At 45.2% G+C, this 19,355-nt stretch overlaps 1 protein-coding gene and 1 long non-coding RNA gene across 3 annotated transcripts in view; both read left to right on the top strand.

Annotated features, from left to right (window-relative positions):
- The window catches only part of LOC309534501, a 15,405-nt gene extending 10,766 nt beyond the window's left edge, over positions 1-4,639 (top strand). Inside the window, exon 4 of the long non-coding RNA XR_014220757.1 lies at positions 4,076-4,639. This is a non-coding gene — a long non-coding RNA (uncharacterized lncRNA). The remainder of the gene's footprint in view (positions 1-4,075) is intronic.
- A 5,015-nt stretch (positions 4,640-9,654) lies between these two features.
- Positions 9,655-19,355, top strand: part of RGL1 (ral guanine nucleotide dissociation stimulator like 1) — a 144,770-nt gene continuing 135,069 nt past the window's right edge. The window contains exon 1 of one of the 2 annotated variants that reach the window (XM_082226651.1): positions 9,655-9,831. The gene's annotated coding sequence lies outside the window, so the exon portion shown is untranslated. The remainder of the gene's footprint in view (positions 9,832-19,355) is intronic. The other variant, XM_082226654.1, reaches the window with a different exon arrangement.

Raw genomic sequence — 19,355 nt, 5'->3', positions numbered from 1 at the left:
GGCACAACAGCCAGGCCAGCAACCAATAGAAGTGCCCCAGCCAGACCCCCCAGGGCGGCTATAGCCATAGAAGTGGTTCTAGAACTCCCGAATGGGCACCCAGTCAAGGTGAAGGGGCTGCTGGATTCAGACAGCTCCTGCAATTTCCTCAGCAAGGACTTCGCCCTAGAGCACCAGCTCCACCTGCGGCCCCTGGATTTTCCCTTGCAAGTGACCACCATTGATGGCAGGGAGCTTCTGGGAGGGGAAGTGACGCACCAGACCCCACCAATGAGAATGAGGGTTTCCAGGCACACGGAGACCATTGCCTTTCACGTAGCCACACTGGCAGGACCCCAACAATATTAGGGATGAGCTGGCTGGCACTACATGATCCAGTAGTGGCATGGCATCAGCGGACGGTCACCTTTGGGTCAGTTTACTGCTTGGAACACTGTCTAGGGGGGAAACCCCAAGGATGACCGTGGCCAGGGTGGCTGGGATAGCTGTGGAGCCGAAAGGGGAGGTGCCACCACAATATGCTGACCTGCAGGAGGTCTTCAGCGAGAAGGAGGCAGATAGACTACTCCCCCATAGACCCTTTGACTGCCAAATCAACTTGCTCCCAGGGGCTCAGCTGCCGGTGGGTAAACTGTACGCCATGTCGGGCAGGGAGATGAAGGAGTTGCGGGAGTTTATTGACAAGAACCTGAAAAGAGGTTTCATAAGAGAATCAAAGGCGGTGGGGGCAGTCCGGTGTTCTTTGCGGACAAAAAAGATACTAATCAACCCAGGCTCGTTGTGGACTACCAGGGCGTCAACCTGGTGTCAGAACCCGTGACCTTCCCAATGCCCAGGATTGACGACATTTTAACACGGGTGAGGAAGGGGAAATTTTTTAGCAAGCTGGACCTCAGGGGAGCATACAATTTGATTAGGATGAGGGAAGGGGACGAATGGAAGACCACAATGTTCACCCCCCTGGGGGCCCTTTGAGTACTTAGTTATGCCATTTGGATTACAGTCGGGCTCCGCCTGTTTTCAAGCTTTCGTGCACCACGTGTTGGGGTCCCTGCTGTACAAGAACTGCGTAGCCTTCTTGGACGACGTCTTAATCTATTCGGAAAATGAGAAGCAACATGTCAGAGACATCAGGGAAGTGCTAAAGAGACTGCAGAAGCACCAGTTGTGGGTCAAGCTGGAAAAATGTCAGTTTCACGCCAGAGAAGTTGAGTTCCTGGGGTACAAGTTGTCAGACAAAGGCTTAGCAATGGACCCAAGCAAGGTGCAGGTGGTGCTGGAATGGAAGGCCCCCAAAACCTGGAAGGACGTGCAGAGGTTCCTAGGGTTCAGCAACTTCATCAAGAACTTCGCCCACTTGACAGCACCCATCACAGATTGTCTCAGTAGCAAAAAGAAATTCGTCTGGACAGAAAGTGCCCAGCAATCCTTTGAAAGACTGAAGAAGGTGTTGGCTTCGGAAGAGCAGCTCCTGCACGTGGATTTGCAGAAGCCAATGAGACTGGAGACCGACGCGTCAGACCGAGCCATCGGAGCGGTACTGTTGCAGCCAGGGGCCCAGCAGCGCAGGAGGCCGTGCGCCTTTTTCTCGAGGAAGCTGAGCAAGTCGGAGCAAAACTACACGGTGTATGACCGCGAATTGCTAGCAATTTATGCAGCATTTCGACAATGGAGACATCTGCTAATAGGGGCGCAGCACAAGATCCAGGTGTGTACGGATCACAAGAACTTGGAATACTGGAGGACTGCACGAGTACTCAACCAGAGACAGATTCGATGGGCACAGGAGTTCTCCAAGTTTTCCTTCGAGATCCGGTACATACCGGGAGAGGAAAACGTAAGAGCAGATGCTCTCTCCCGGAAGCTGGAGTACATGGAAGGAGAGGGACCGCCGGAAGTCTGACACGTGTTCCCTGAGAACCGATGGGTGTGTGGGGGAGTGTTGGTTGGGAAACGAGAACTGGCTGGGCTTACTAGAAACGACGAATTCGCTCAAACTAAAATCCGGGAAGGAAGGGAAAACCATGGAGGGTTTGAGGAAAAGGAAGGGCTACTGTACTACAAGGGGGGTCTGTACGTACTGGGGGAGACCTTGAGGGGAAGGGTACAACTCCACGACAGGCCAACAGTGGGGCACTTTGGTCAACACAAAACCATGTTGCTTGTCACCCGGCAGTTCTGGTGGCCAAGGGTAAGGGAAGATGTACGGGAGTATGTACGGGGGTGCGACCGCTGCCAGAGGGCAAAGGGGGAGAGGGCTGCCCCCGCAGGGTTACTAGAACCCTTACCCGCGCCGGGAAGACCCTGGGAGGTGGTATCCATCGATTTTATGACAGATTTGCCCAAGTCAAGGGGGAAGACAGCAGTCATGGTAGTGGTCGACCTACTGACAAAAATGTGCCATTTTATAGCTTGCTCACATGCGGTCACGGCAGAGGAAACAGCCAGGTTGTTTGTGGATCACATCTTCAGGCTGCATGGGGCTCCCTCGAGGGTTATCTCCGACCGCGGGAAACAATTTACTTCCCGGTTCTGGAGGAAGCTCATGAGCTTGCTGCAGGTCGAAGTGGGCTTCTCGACGGTGAGACACCCGGAAACCAACGTGCAAGCAGAAAGAGCGAACAGTATACTCCAGCAATACCTACGCTGCTACGTCAGCGAGAGGCAGAACGATTGGGTAGAGAAACTAGCACTGGCTGAATTTGCGTACAATAACGCTGAACATGTGTCCACGGGAATGAGCCCGTTCATGGCCAATTATGGATGTCACCCCAGGGCCTTCCCGGGGAGTGGGGAGGAAGGGTGGAGCGTACCTGCGGCAGAACGGTTTGTGGAAGAAATGGAGGCCCTGCACCAGCAACTTAAAATGAACTTGGAACGGGCCAAGGAAATTTACAAGAGGCAGGCAGACAAGCACCGTAGGGAGGTGGAGACCATATGGGTGGGAGACCGGGTGTGGTTGTCAACCCAAGGGTTACCCTTTAAGGGGGGGTGCAAGAAGTTGCAACCAAGGCGGCTGGGACCGTTTGAGGTAACACAGCAGGTGAACCCCGTGGCATTCAAGCTCAAGTTGCCAGACAGCATGAAGATACACCCGGTGTTCCATAGGTCCCTACTCTCACCGTACCGGGAGGGGCGGGAATTCCCGGGGCGAGAGGGAGAAGTCACCACACACCCGCAGATAGAAGAGAGGGAACGCCACAACCTGGCCACGGAAATACTCAATTCAAGGTGGTGAGGACGCCAGGTGGAGTACTTGGTAGCTTGGGAGGGAGAACCCGGGGTGGAAAACACGTGGGTTCCCGCAGAGGCAATCAGTGACGGGTATCTTGTGGAGGAATTCCACAGCCTGTTCCCAGACAAACCTAAACCACTAGCGAGATTCTGGGAGGAGCAATTTGGAACCAAAGACGATGAAGAGGATTTTGTGGGTTTTTCTGCCTCCGAAGAGGAGGGAGGAGAGGCTTCAGAGGAAAAAGAATCAGACTGGGAGGCCCACCCCGCGGGAAGGGATTGGAGCGGGTGGGAAGCGGGTTTTGAATCCTCAGAGGATGGCGACAGCTCCTTCCGGGGGTTCCCTGCCTCGTCGGCCGAGGAAAGGCACAAAGTTGGATCAAAAGGTCAGGCCGGGGGTGGAGGGGGTCCTGGGGGGGAGGTGGATGTCAGGGAACTGACATCAGAGCCAGAAGCGGAGGCAAGGCTCCCGAGTGATGCTGGAGAAGGGCCCAGCAGGGAGAGAGGCAGCTCATCAGCAGGGGAAGGAAATCAACGTAACACCAGTGATAAAGGGGGGCAGATGGGGGAATCGGCGAGGGGGCTCCAGGACTCCTCGCCGGAGACCAGCGGGGAGAGCACGGGTCCTCCGCTACCCACACCCTCCCTGCGCAGAAGACTTCCGCGCAGGGAGAGTAGGAGGAGACTTGGCGTCAAACAGCTTTTATGCTGGAAAAGGTTTAAGAAATGCCCACTGACGGATTCTGCTAGCGACTGAGACAGCCACGAAGTGAAGGGCTGTCCAGACAGAAAAGGTTTAACCAGGCAACCTAGCCAGGAGAGGCGGCAACTTACGCACGAGCAACCCCTATTATTATTACATCCTCATTCGACACTTCAAATATGGAGTGATTATGAATTTCTCATGGACATCTGTTTGACCACTGTTGGAAGAAGAGCACTAGGCTAAGAGAAACAGCTATTTTAACAACAATAAAAATCTTTGTCATTGTCATGGAAGAAGGTGTATTGTTGTACTCGGGTAATGTGGCTTATGAAAATCTGTTTTTCAGTGCAAGAACATCATTAGATTAGGGATTTATATAGAACTAGGTGAAAGTTCATGTGATGTATAATTTTGGTCACTGGAAGTGTGAAAGTAACACCATTCTTCTATTAGTTATATGAGAGACTATTTATTGTCACTAAATAAGGCACTGATGCACACAGAGATAGAAGAGATGTTGGGGGCAGAAAACTGGTTTTGTTTCTTCTGGTAACACATTCTGTGAAAAAGGCCTCCTTTTAGTTCTGAAATTTAAGTACTGAAATGTCAGTATTCAAATGTGCTTCAGTGGATTTGTACGTGGCTTCATCTAGTAATTAAAAGTTCAAAGTCCAGGAGTATCACGTGGTCTTCAAACAATCCAAGGCTTCATGTTTCTTTGTAATATGCCTATTTGATTGTAAGGTATGTAAATGAAGGAAGGAAGAAAGAAGTATGGTGTTTTTGTTAGGTTCTTTTGCCTGGATGCTTTAGTTTCATTTTACAAATTTTGGGTTTGGCTCTCCAAGATGTGATGGTGTTCAAGTATCTGGATGGACAAATCTGTGTTAGGCCAGTCTCCCCCACTGCTCCAACTCTTCCCCCCCCCAGGTCTTGCTGATGCATTCCAGATTGGTCCCCTGATCTAGGATCAAATCATGGAAGAGTGATGTTTTATTCTGGACTGACATGACCTTCATCAACAACAACACCAGGCTGGAGAAAAATCTAGCATGATTTAAGAAGGATGTTGACATGCTGGAACATGTGCATAGTGGGGCAACCAAGGTGGTCCAGGGTCTGAAAACCAGACCTTATTTGGAGCTGTTGAAGGGACTGGGTATGTTTAGCTTGGACAAGAGATTGAGAGGAGATGTGAGAGCCATCTTCAAATATCTGCAGGGCTGTCACATGGAAGACGGAGCAAGCTTGTTTTCTTCTGCTCTGGAGGGCAGGACTGAACCGATGGCTTCAAGTTACAAGAAAGGAGATTCTGACTAAACATCAGGAAGAACTTTCTGACAGTAGGAGCTGTTTGACAGTGGAACTGTCTCTTTCAGGAGGTTGTGGGCTCTCCTTCCTTGGAGGTTTTTAACCAGAGCTTGGATGGCCATCTGTCATGGATGCTTTAGCTGAGATTCCTGCATTTCAGGGGGTTGGACTAGATGACCCTTGGGATCCCTTCCAACTCTACTATTCTATGATTCTACCCAAGTCTTGCTGGCTCTGGGACCAGTTATGGAGGGGGATAGACAAGTGCCTGCCCCACCCCTCCTGTTAAGGTTACCATCTAGTAACATCTTGTGGAATCATTTTTTATTTTAATTTTTTTTGCTTTTTCTGCCTGGGGATACAACAGGGTGCTTGCAGGGTGCTCACCACACGTTCTTGACCATTGCTGCTCATGGCTTATAAGATCTAGCCAGGATGGAATGACTGTATGGATCCAGGGAGTTCAGTGTTCGAAACAGTGTTGTTCTAGGCACATTTTGCAACAGGGAATTTCATTAGCGCGAGCAGTTTCTGAGCTCTGGGTGCAGTACTGCGCCTAAGATTTCAGATTAAAACTGCAGAAAGGAAGGAAAAGAGGACTTTTTATGCCTTCCTACTTCCAGCTACCCTGAAGACTGGAGAAGAGACCCTCTTAATAGTATTAGGGGGGTGGGCACTGGGGGAGTAATGGATGCTTCTCTGTGAGTGCAAGCAGCTGGGCGTTCCTTTGACATTACAGTTACAGATGCTTGTGGTGCTGAAGACAGAGGCTTGTGACTTTAACATGCCTGCTCAGAAGTAAGTTCCATTGAGTTCAGTGGGATTTCTGTTAGGTAGATTGCTAACCTAGGACACACCAGCATTTTACTGCTATTTTCATCCTGGTGGTCCTTGGATCATAGTTTAAGTGCAGCTGGTCTTGCTTCATTCTGTACACAATATGCCTCTTTTTCCTCTACAGTATCTGGAATTGTAGGTACAATAGTTTACTGTTACTTAAGACTATAAATATTGGGATCCATATAAGCTAGTTTACATGATGAAAAATCAGTTTTGAATTTGGTAGTTTCCTAATTCATCTACAGCGTTTTTACTGGACTCCTTCATGCCTGTTTACAATAGGAATTGCAGAGCATAAACATGTTATTGTTGGGATGATTGGTTATTTGTTACATAATTTGTCAGTGTCCTACTTTCAGGCCAAATGTAACAACTTTGTTCTTGGAAGACTAAGGCATCATAAATCGTGCAGCACAAAGCTCTTTACTCTGGATTTTGTGAGAGAGTTTGCAAATTCCAACGTCTGTTTACGGCATGTGGTTGATATTCTCCCAGCATTTGTAACAATAGCTTTCATTTTATTTATTTTTATTTGATTTCATATTTGTGTCCTGCTTTTCAAGCAGCAAAACTGAGCTCAAATCATAACAAGAGAACAAAAAACCCCACCAAAACATTTAAGTAAATATCAGTATAATACCTAGAAACAAAAATACACCAGTATTACAAAAACAATAATAAAAAGCCCAGAAATGTTATCTGGAGATTTGGAGTGGGGCTACTATCAATATGTTGATGATCCCCAGCTGAACGTTCAACCATAGTGTACAAGGTGATAACAAATAAAACTATAAATTCAAGTCTACAATGCATGATTTTTGAAATCCACTGCCACTCTATGATATAACAGCTATGAGTTTATGTGCCTTTAAAAGGCAAATTAATTCATGGAGGGTAGATATTTTGATTTTGTTGGTTATATGGAAGTTCCATACCAGTTGCTGGGGAGCAGCAGCAGGTGAGAGAGCTGTTGCCTTGAGTGGGTTTGCTGCTTGTTTGTGATAACCAGCTTGTTCTCTTGGCAGAACTCTATTAGCCTTTGCCCTGCTTCGTTTTGATCTCCAAGGCCAAACTTGCCAGTTGTTCCTTTTATCTCTTGATTCCCTACTTTAGCATTCCAATCCACTATAATGAGAAGAACATCCTTCTTTGGTGTCACTTCTATAAGGTGTTGTAAGTCTTCATAGAATTGGTCAATTTCAGTTTCTTCAGCACCAGTGGTTGGTGCATAAACTTGGATTACTGTGATGTTGAAAGGTCTGCCTTGGAATCGTATCGAGATCATTCTATCATTTTTGAGATTGCATCCCAGTACAGCTCTCGCCACTCTTTTGTTGACTATGAGGGCCACTCCATTTCTTTTACGGGATTCTTGCCCACAGTAGTAGATATGATAGTCATCCGAACTGAATTCGCCCATTCCCGTCCATTTTAGTTCACTGATGCCCAGGATGTCAATATTTATTCTTGCCATCTCATTTTTGACCACATCCAACTTACCAAGGTTCATGGTTCTTACATTCCAGGTTCCTATGCAATATTTTTCTTTACAGCATTGGACTTTCCTTTCGCTTCCAGGCATATCCGCAACTGAGCGTCCTTTCGGCTTTGGCCCAGCTGCTTCATCAGCTCTGAATCTACTTGTACTTGTCCTCCGCTCTTCCTCAGTAGCATGTTGGATGCCTTCTGACCTGAGGGGCTCATCTTCCAGCGTCATAACTTTTATATGCCTGTTGTCTTTGTCCATGGAGTTTTCTTGGCAGGGATACTGGAGTGGCTTGCCGGTTCCTGCTCCAGGTGGATCACGTTTGGTCAAAACTCTCCACTATGACCTGTCCATCTTGGGTGGCCCTGCATGGCATAGCTCATAGCTTCTCTGAGTTATTCAAGCCCCTCGCCACGGCAAGGCAGTGATCCATGAAGGGGCTTATATTAAGATCAATAAAACCAAGATTTACAATGTAAAAGACATGGTGCAAAAGCAAAAAAGGATGAGCAGGGAAGAGGCAGACAAACAAACCCAGGCAATTGTGACAATTGAGAGAGAAGCCCCAGTGGAGTGACTCTGCTTCCTTGCTTCTCTTGGCTTCATACTGAGCCTAGCAGCATGGAGCCCTGGCTCTCCTTCCTTCTGTATGGCTTCTACTTCTCCTTTTCTGCCTTCCTCATTTTCCCTCTCAACAAGCTTTTTAAATGACCTGGTTTCCTTGCCAGGCCATGCCTCTGTCGCTGTCTGTCAACCAGTTGAGTAGGTGCATACCCAGAGGCAACTGACTGCTTGTCCTTACCTGGTCCACCTGCAGCAGAACCAGGAAGAGGAAACATTCAGCTAGAAATGGAGATGTGGGATTTATTCAGCTTACATTTGACTGTGAACCTACCTAATTCATACCTGTCATACCAGTATGCAGCTGCCTTTTATAGATTCTTACTTCTCCAAAATTTGGAGTGCAGTTCTCCAGCCCCCCCCCAAAAAAAGCATGCATGCAGGGAAAGTGCACATGTTAGAATACTTCTCTTTGTGAAAAGAGTACAAAAATGCATTACATCAGGGAGAAACTTGCAGAAATATGTATATTAGGTGAAATGCACATGAAACTGCTTTCACATTTTCATGCACTTTTTAGAAATAAATCAAAAACTGATGTGGAGCTGACTTTAAGACTGGAATAATAATTTCCGTGTTGGATTGCTGAAATGCTCTCTGTGTGGGGATGCCTCTGAAAATTGTTTGGAAGCTTGAGTTGGACCAGAGTGTGACTGACAGAATGCTAACTCAGTCTGGCAGGTTGAAATGTATAATTGCAGTATTATACCATCTGCAGTGTTTGTTAGTTCATTTCCAGGCTTAACTGAAAGTGTTAAAACCCTAGATGGCCTGGATCAGAGTATCTCAACAATCATCTGTATCCATATGAATTTGGTTGATTGATATCATTTCTGAAAGCCATGGTCTTTGTCATTCACATAAGGGACAATATTTTATTTTTCTGTGGTGGCACTAGGACAGTTGAATGCCCTACTCATCCCTACTACTGCTCACCTTTTGGCGAGCAGGTGAGTGCTTTCTTTTCCAGCAGGTTTTTCTGAAAAAATGCTTTTTGTCTGCTTTGCTCTTTGAATTGTTTCTTGATGTTATCATGTTTCATTTATTATTCATGTTTTAATAACTTGTTTTAGATATTTTTATTTGTCAGTGTTTATAATTTTAAATTTCTATTCCTTTCTTTTAAAAAATTTCTAAAGGATTTATTTAAAAACCAGAAGGGTAAAAAATCGATCCATTCCATCACCACCCAAAAAATCCACAAAACCCTGGCACATGAACTAGGATCTCTTCATGCAAGTTCTCTAAATGTCATAAAGCTGGATTTATACGAAGAACAGAATTTTATGCTGTTTCTTTCATGCTCTGTGTGGCATAGATTTCTTCCCTTGAGTCTCCAAGAACAGATCAGTAACCTGTGTCTGATTTCATCCTTGGCTATTTGCTGGTAGAACCCAATGTCAAATGCTTCGATTATCCTTGATAAATCTCTGGTCTGTATAGCGCTCTACCTGGTCAGATGATGCCCGCAAGGCAAGAGGATCCCCAGTCCTTCCCCTCTTCCTCCTGGCTAAGGTACTGCGGATGTGAGTCTTGAGTGTTGCTGGCTTGCTGATCGTGCTTGCTGCAGCCCTGGCTTTGAATGCAGTCAGATGAAATCGAGGAAATGGAGACCTTCCCTGTGGTTCTCTCTGTGAGTAGCTTGATTCCTTTTTCTGTGTGTTTGTATAACTATATAGAGATAACATTCTTGTTGCAATAATCTACCAAATATGCAGTTTTAATTCCTTCCAGGCTGTTACAGTGTGGAGAGACATGGCTCCGTTTGCAATGCAGTGCATTCTGATGATTATTTTAAAAGATGCATAGTTTTTGTTTTGTTGCATGCACAGACCAATATGCTGAACGGCATAAAGAGGATGGATGGGGTAGAGACACAAAGGATATGTTGCAGAGTCGTGGGTTCCTGACAGTTCAGGAGATAAGGAAAGGAAAAGCATAATTAGATAGCTGGATGCTTTCCGTAGTTTGTGTCTGCAGGGAATACATCTTAATCCTTTTGTGTGCCAATGTGTGCTTGCATCACACGGGGTGGACAGGCATGTATTGGTTTCATTCAGGGTGCATCAAAGTTCACTCTGCTTTGAGGGATCCTACCCAGGTGGCTTATATTTTCTCATGAGGACCTTGATATTCTCCGCATCACAGATATGTCTGGCTTGTTACACTGTCAAGTGCTTGGTCTGGTGCTGAAATCTAGTTATGTTGCTGCTGGCTTTATTTGTGAAATTTCTTCTTAACAACAACAACAAATAGGCAGTCATCTAAATTTTACTCAGAGTAGACCCAGTGAAATTATTTACCATGACTGATACCACCCAATAATAATGCATTCCCTGTTCACACCAATTGCACTTGCTTTGCTGTTTGGGCTCCTCCCCAGAGCTGGTATTGCAGCAGAATGCTGGGAAGGGGCATGAAGTTCTCCTCCAGAGATGCCACCTTCCAATGAAATTTGAAACCAAAACCTCCCCAGTCTGTTGGAGTTCAGATGGGACAAATAGAGTGCCTGGAATTCATATATGAGTACTATTATTTCCTAATTATGTTTTATTAACGTTCCTTTAAGATTAAACTGGCTATGAAACACATTATATGCTCCTCAACATATTCCTCACAGCATTGCATTTTGTTTTGTTTTGTTTTTTGCTTGTGTAGCTGTCAAACCCTTCTAACCAGGGCTAGGAAATTAGAAAGGCTGGCTCACTTATTATTTATTTAATTATTTATTAAATTTATGTACCACCCTTCGTCTAAGGATCATAATTTGAGGTTTGATGGCAGATCGAGTCCTCATAGGAATGGTCTTGCATTGAGTTGTCAGCGGCACTTCTGGCTGTTTCAGCCTTAGATCCAAGTGCGTAGGGTAAGGGTTTGCTTGGGTGTAGGTGCTGGCAAACCACCGCTCCTACCTGCTGAGCAAGCGAGAGTTGCTTAGCTAGCACACATGGTTCCCCAGATGCAAGGGGAGGATGAGACATGCTTTAGCAATGGAATGAGTGCTGTGTATACCCATTTATTTTCTTGGGATGCTTAGTGGGGAGGGTTGAAAGATGCTCAGGAGCCTTCTCCCTCCCACTTACCTGTGTAGGGCGACTCATCTGTGCAACCCCATTTGCAGGAGTGAAGCTTAAGTTCCTCCTGTGTCTTGGGACTCTGCAGACAGGTACGCTGCTTCAGTACACAGGTGTTATCCATCTTCCTTTTCATCCTTGGCTGTTGGTGGAAAGTACAAATTGCTGAGTGACCTTTCACCAAGGTTTGCTATCACCAAGTTGCCGATGTAGCCTATGGTGATATTCATGATCCTTCCCCAATGGAAGCTTTCCTTTCAGGACAAATAGACTGGGGTCGCAGCAAGGAGCACAGGTTTAAAACCTTACTCCTTTGCCTGCCAAGGTCTCCATCCAGCTCAGTCTCTCCCCACAATTCCTTTAGTTTGGCCCTCTACTTGCCTTTTTTCCCTACCTAATTATGATGGGTGTTGCACTCGTGCCATCATAAACCGATGCTAGGGTAATATCATCACCACCATGGTTTTGAGCTATGCTAGTGGATCAGATTTAGTTGCAATCCTATCTGGGCTGGCTGAAGACATTTTGCTAACTGAGAAGACAAGATGGTGCGCTCCCTCCCACCCATTTTATGAACAAAAGCCGATTGGACTGGCAGTTGAATCTTCCACTGCATCTGAGGACAGCAGGCTAAGCTTAGAGGAAATGGACCACGAAACACAGAGAGCTTTGCCCTCCAATCCCTTGCCATTGCTTTCTGCCTCCACAGCAATTACTGCTTAAGGCAGGTGCTTCTTTCTGGCTAATGAATCCTAGCCTTATCCCTGAATCCTAGCCTTATCCAGCTGACATAAGCTGATGATAGGATTGCACTGTGGGCAGTGTGTCCCAGAATTTCCAAATAGCTGAAGAAATTTTATTTTCTTAAAATTTGAGCCACATTTTACTCTTACACCCAAACAGTTTTAGAGGTTAAAAGTATAAGCCTGACCTTCCTTGAGAATAGCTCACTTCCTGTCCCTGCAATTCACAGTTCTAGTTGTGCCTTCCAACAGAAGGAGAAAACCCTAGAATACAGTGGTACCTCGGGTTACATATGCTTCAGGCTACATACGCTTCAGGTTACAGACTCCGCTAACCCAGAAATCGTACCTCGGGTTAAGAACTTTGCTTCAGGATGAGAACAGAAATCGTGCTCTGGAGGCGCGGCAGAAGCAGGAGGCCCCATTAGCTAAAGTGGTACCTCAGGTTAAGAACAGTTTCAGGTTAAGAACGAACCTCCAGAATGAATTAAGTTCTTAACCCGAAGTACCACTGTAGTCACTCTTGCAGAGAAACATCAAGCAGCCTCCTTTTAGAGCTAACAGTTCCTTATTTCTCTTGTTGGAGAGTAGACAAAGGATTCCATCACATCTCATGCATAGATGCAACAAAATTATCTGTGCTCACAGAGTCCAGTTAGAAGGAAGGAATGCCAAAGCAGGGAATTGTGGTGGATGTAACAGCCACCCTCTGTTGATGGGTACTATGAGCTCATGGAAGCATTTAATTGTTTCTTTCATTTATTTTTCAATTTTTTGTTTTGTTTTTGCATTAAGGAAAGATGGTTGCACCAAGGTGGATGGGGGCTTGTGCAATACATATCAATGGGAGAGTCACAAGCTAACCCATGTCTTGTAGAGTGTCAGTTTTGCTGTCTCCACCCCCCCCATCTCATTGTTCTGTTTCAGAGGTTTATTTAGGCTTGCCATATTTCAAAAAGTAACATTCCTGACACCCCCAAAATTGTTGAACCTGAAATTTTTCAACTTCAACTTTATTTATTTATTTATTTATTTATTTATTTATTTTATTTTATTTTATTTTAATTTCATTCTTTCCCACCAGGGGGAAGGGGGTGGGACTGAGGAGGTAAGTTCCTTTGGACCTGCTCTTGAGCAAGTGGCCACAGGCTCTGCGTCCTGGAAAGGGGAGCTATTGTCCTTCTTTGAGAAGGTAACGCAGCGGCTCTCAAGGGGGGAGGAAGGTGGGGGGAGGATAACCGAGTTGTCTTTATTTTCCTCTCTAGGTGGCTGGCAGGCGCTTGGGCCTTCTCTCACCCTCTTTCCGCTGTCCTCCAGGCTCCCCTCCTCCTCAGTTGGGGCTGCAGGGGGAGGTGGGGGGCGCTAGTGCACTTTGGGTCTCCCACGTAAGGAGGGGGCATTCCTTTCACTGCTCAGCAGAAAATACATATAGGAAATTTCTGACATCTCTTAAAATTCAAATTTTCCCTCAGGGCACCATTTTAGGAGTCCAATTTCCTGGCATGTCCGGAAGTTTCCGGATGTATGGAAAGCCTAGTTTATTTTCTGATGTAGCTTTCTGCTTCTTTGATAAAGAGTGCCAAAGAGGTGCAACAGTTCAGTCAGTAACTTCCAGGTCTGGGCATATGCATAGAGTGGGGCTGTTGACATGGCTTGTTGTGTGCAAGAAGCCAAAGACATCTGGATGCAGTTGTTGCTCTGTCTAAAGTATCTGAAGGAACGCCTATGGAAAAAGCACAGTGCAAAAACATGTGCTGTTATAAATGAAATGAATGCAGATTTGCTTCTTAAAAAAAGAACAGAACGTAAATGCTTCACTTGGGTTGTACAAGAGAAAGTCCTCCCCCCTTTTTTCTTTTCTTTTTAAGAAGAGCCTAATTGCTGTATGTGAAATACTTTAAAAAAGACGGGCTCTGGATTTCTCATCAGCTATTAGGAATACCTTGTGATTCAGAAAGGCAGTTTCAAAGGTAGCTTAGGATGCCTGCTGTATGTCTGTTGTCTGTCGCTGTTTGATCCTCAGCTAAGATTTTGACAGATGTTGCCACCATCTAACTGGCTCCTTTTATCTCTCATGTATATTTAAGCATAAGCGTGCATGCACAAACTTGCTAGCAGAACTGGTAACAGTGTCTCCCTGTCTGTATTGCTGTGGAATGTGGCGGATGGAATATTCTCCTGCCTTCTGGCTTCTCAAGCTGCAGGAGACCTTTTCACACATGACCTGTGTGTGGCAACAAGGACTGTAGGCCTGCACCCTTGAAAGTCTTATAGCTCCTCCTATTTGCCATAGCCTTGCCAGACTTTGTGTGCATGTGTGTTGGGGTTAGGATGGGACATGCAATGAATGAGGCTGCTGTGAAAGGAAGACTTAAATAAAAAGAATAGTGACAGATGTAGAACTTGGAGTTTTGGACAGCTAAGAATGTCGTAAGCAAAATATGATTTATTTTATCCTTGTATGAACCCAATTATTATTAGCTATGCCAGATTTTCCCAGGACACATTTAGTAGTTGCTGGGTTATTTTATCTGTCAAGAAAGGAGAAAGAAAAGTATCTCACACATTCCAAAACCAAGGCCTCATCATGGTCTGCCTCAATCAGAATATCATGAGTTCATATTTTGGCTCTCTACATACTATATACTCTTGTGTATATAGTGCGGTGGTGCTTAAATGATGCCAGCAATGTAATAAAATGTTCTCCTTAGCCAGCATGAATTAAAGATAGAATTTTTCAAAAAAATTATCACAAAAGCTTACCAACAGGCCAATTAATATCCAAAAATAGCTCTAAAGCAGTGACAGGGAACGGGTTTCACCTCAAGGGCCACATTCTGTCACAAGCAACTTTTAGGTGGGGGGGGGGGGGAGAAGCAAAACTGAGTGGAACAAGAAATGTAACACTTTAGTATACAAATGACCACCATTTTGTGTGGGGGTTCCGTTCCTGACCCCTGTGCATGTTGGTGGAACATGTTACCTCCCCCTGTTCTGCCCCCATTCTTCCCTTTTCCAGTTCCAAAAGGACCTGTATGTCCGTGTTTGTGTGTCATTTGAATGTACCTAAAATGGCCACCACTTGTAGTAAGCTACATTCCAGCCATGCAAAAGCCAGAGGCTTCCACAAAGCCCTATCTCTCAAGGCCAGCAAGAGACATGACTCCAGTTACAGATAGGTAGCCGTGTTGGTCTGCCATAGTCAAAATAAAAAAATTCCTTCCAGTAGCACCTTAAAGACCAACTAAGTTAGTTCTTGGTATGAGCTTTCGTGTGCATGCACTGGAAGGGATTTTTTAATAAGAGACATGACTGCAGTTCAAGGGCTGGAGTAGGACTGGGATGGCTTCAGTAACAAAATTTGAAGATAGGGAAACTAAGGTATAATTATGAAATTACCAAAGTTTAGAGTAAATTCTAAGATTTATTTTGAAAAGTAATTTGACAATAAGCACTTTAAATCTAAAATATAATTAATTGAAAGTACAAAAAACGTATGAAACAGGGTAACAATTTGCTGTTATTTTTATTGTAAAGAATGCAGGGTGGGGAGGATGTGGGGAAGTCTGGTAGGCCATGAAAAAATTGTTCTGGAAAGATGAATTTTCTCTCTAATTTTCTTTTTTCCTTTTTCTGTAAAGTTGCTTTTGTTGAACATTTGATGATATATCTGTGCCTGGAAAGAAGCAATAAAAAATATTTTTTAAAAAATGGAGTAGGACTGGGATGGGGTGTGGCTTGAGGAGAGGAGCATAGCTTTGGTAGAGTACCTTGGGACTGAGGTTCTGGAGGACCAGGAGCTAGTAAAATGCAAAAATATCACATGTATAAGTCTTTAGTTAGATACATAGTGTTTGTGGGTGCCAGACTCCCCTACATTCCTGTGTTAGAATTGAAACAAGGCTTAGAGAGCTAAACTGGATGCCAGACCCTTAATCCCTGGAGCCAGTTTACCATGCTCAGGAGATGGTCTAGGAGATGGGCCATTAAGAGAACAAAGGAAAGGTAATCTGCCATTAAGAAAGTACAGATTCTGGGCCAGACTCAGAGTTAGTTAGAAGACAAAGGCAGAGTTTGAGGTAGAGTTTTTTTTAGGGTTGGCTGCGATGTGACCTAGAAGAAAAAATGTTGCAGGCTAATAAAGGCAGCAAGCTGGAGAGAGGGTTGGAGCACATATATGTGTAAATAAACCATATATCACGAAGACACCACAGTCTCCACTGTGCCTCATTCCCAGCAGGAAACACGGACCCTGTGTAAGCACCTGGAACCCCCGTAATCTTGCACCGCTTGGAGATTAGGGTGGCGTGCAACAGTAGTAAAAATACGTGGATCACTGAGCTTTGGCTCTGTACGCTTCTTCGGGTGCTGGCTGTCTTCCTGGAGATCTGATGTGAGGGCAGTGGGCTTTCAGTTCTCTTTTAAGCTGCAGTTCCACCTATGCTCAGCCTGTATTTGCAGAAATGGCAAAAGGCCAGTTAGCACCCAGTGAGCTCCTTCTGGAGGGAACCAAACCTGAGTATGTTCTGGACCATGGAACTTCTCCAAGGAATGGGCGAATGCAACAATCTATAAAAGTAGTCGGATTTCGGCACTTTATCTCCTTGTCTCGTGTTAAAGTTACACTCTGAGGCCGGGTGGGGAAACTACTGCCGAGGCTTTTGGACCTGAGTCCCCCCCATCCCTCACCGTTGGCCATGCTTCCTGGGGCTGGTGGGAGCTGGACATGTTTCCCATCCTGCTGTAGACACTGTCCCGGTATATAATAATTGGGGCTAAGGGTGCCATTTATTCCGCTCTGCTCAGGAGGGTGGGGAAGTATGTCTTGGCTCTGAAGAACTGAGCCACCAAGCCTGAATGGTAAAAGAGAAATCATCACAGCTGATTTATTTAGTTTTGCAACTCAGTGCTGTGTAGGAATTGCTCAGCAGTGAACATTATTTCCCAAGAGAGATTCACTAGGATAATGCAAAAGTAGCCTGGTTTCTATTTTTTAAATTAAATCCCAGTAACAAATACTATTATTTAGAGAGTGGACTGGAGTGAATAAATACATGGAGTCCCATTGGAAGAGAAGAATGTTATCTTAGAAAGCAGTGGAATGAAATATTCCACTCATTCCAAACTCATGCTTTTCAGTATTTTATAACAAAGTCAGAAACAGGCTTGTGTGTGCGTGTCAGCAAGCAAAAAGAGATTTTTGTCTGACTTTTACTTCTCAACGGAGACGGAGTTGGACATGAATCATGCAACTTTGCAAATGGTTTTGGAGCAGCTGGTGGAACAAAACAATAAGCTGAATTCCTTCTCTAAAATAGTTGCCAAACTGGCCGTTTTCTACATCAGGCCAAGCTATGCTTTATTCTGCTTTGCTCTCTGAAGTCATTGCATCTTATCATAGGAGCTAGTCAGTCTTGTGCAGCAGAATAGTAAGCGATCTCCTCTCACCCTCGGGTTTCCTTGGTATCTGCTGGGTTCTTCCTACAAAAGCCTGGTCATGTGCAGGCCCACTTTACAATGGGTCGTGTACACCTAAGTTTTACTCAGAGTAAGCCCATTGAAATTAATGGAATTGTTAGTCATGTTCCTTAATTTCAGTGGGTCTACTCTGACTAGGACAAACACTAGATACAACCCATTATCTTTCCTCCCATATCTCCACCCTTGTGAGGGAACTGTGACATCCTAACAACTCAGAGGTTTAGTATTAGGGTTCCTCACTCCTTGGTATCCTTCCACTACAGATATAGCACTCCCCTCTAAAATAATACTTGCACAGAGTATATATAAGAGTGTCGTAAACATTTACACAATGCTGTACAATAGTTGAATGGCAGGGAGTGACGTTTTCTTAGCTTTATTGGCTTCCCAATCTGTGTGTCTGTTCCAGAAAAGGCCGCTATTCAAATGCTAAAAGTACATGTGCATCCAACTTTGCAGCTGGGGGGAAAAGTAACAGGTGAATATATTCTTGATCTAAAGCAGGCTTGTGCCTGATGTACTGGCAGCTGTTATGTTGATAGTGTGAAATGAATTATTTTGTACTACTAATTATATATAGAATCTGTTTTTCAAATCACATAGGGATATTCTTGCTGTGGGATTAAATTCAAAACTGAAGTCTCAGAGTGTAAGGACTCTACCTCTGAACTCTTGCTTTGATGATTTCTTCACATTCTTCTTGAATGCATATGTTGAAACTTATTCACATGACAAATTTAACAAACCCATGTGCAACAGTCTTCAAACAGATCACCCATTAATTTATGCAACAAAGTCCTTTCTTCGTAAAGATTTTATAATGAGTAAATCAGCCTTCAGTCAGACCTGAGATAGTAAATATTGTTGTTGTTGTTGTTTAGTCGTTTAGTCGTGTCTGACTCTTTGTGACCCCCTGGACCAGAGCACATCAGACACTCCTGTCTTCCACTGCCTCCCGCAGTTTGGTCAAACTCATGCTGGTAGCTTCGAGAACACTGTCCAACTATCTTGTCCTCTGTCGTCCCCTTCTCCTTGTGCCCTCCATCTTTCCCAACATCAGGGTATTTTCCAGGGAGTCTTCTCTTCTCATGAGGTGGCCAAAGTATTGGAGCCTCAGCTTTAGGATCTGTCCTTCCAGTGAGCACTCAGGGCTGATTTCCTTCAGAATGGATAGGTTTGATCTTCTTGCAGTCCATGGGACTCTCAAGAGTCTCCTCCAGCACCATAATTCAAAAGCATCAATTATTCGGTGATCAGCCTTCTTGATGGTCCAGCTCTCACTTCCATACATCACTACTGGGAAAACCATAAATTAAAAGTAAATATTACTCTTAGTAAATATTGCATTTATAGATTTATCACTGGGACCCACAGCTCACAAATAGGTTATACAGTGGTGCCTCGCAAGACGAAATTAATTCGTTCCACGAGTTTTTTCTTCTTGCGAGTTTTTTGTCTTGCGAAGCATGCTTTCCCATAGGAATGCATTGAAAATCAATTAATGCGTTCCTATGGAGACTGCCTTCAGACCAGGTCCGGGGACAGTCTGTCCCCGGACCTCTTCTGAAGGCAGGCCGGGGAGAACGGCAAGCTCCGGGGACAGAGGTGAAGGGGCAGCGCTCCTTCGCCTCTTTCCTCGAACCTCTTCTGTAGGCAGGCGGGGGGAGAACGGCTTTACTTCCCACCGCCAGCCTTCAGAAGGCTGTTCTGAAGGCTGGCGGTGGGAAGAAAAGCCCTTCTCCCCCCACCGGACTTCAAAAGAGCTGCGGGAAGTCCGGCGGGGGGGCCAAGGGATTCCCTCACCGCCGCCTGCATTTAAAAGCACTCTGGGCAAAGCAGCGAAGCGCGCTGCTTTCCCC

The sequence above is a fragment of the Podarcis vaucheri genome (genome assembly GCF_965113315.1).
Source record: "Podarcis vaucheri genome assembly, chromosome: 6".
Lineage (NCBI taxonomy): Eukaryota > Metazoa > Chordata > Lepidosauria > Squamata > Lacertidae > Podarcis > Podarcis vaucheri.
This window is presented reverse-complemented; position numbering and strand designations above follow the sequence as displayed.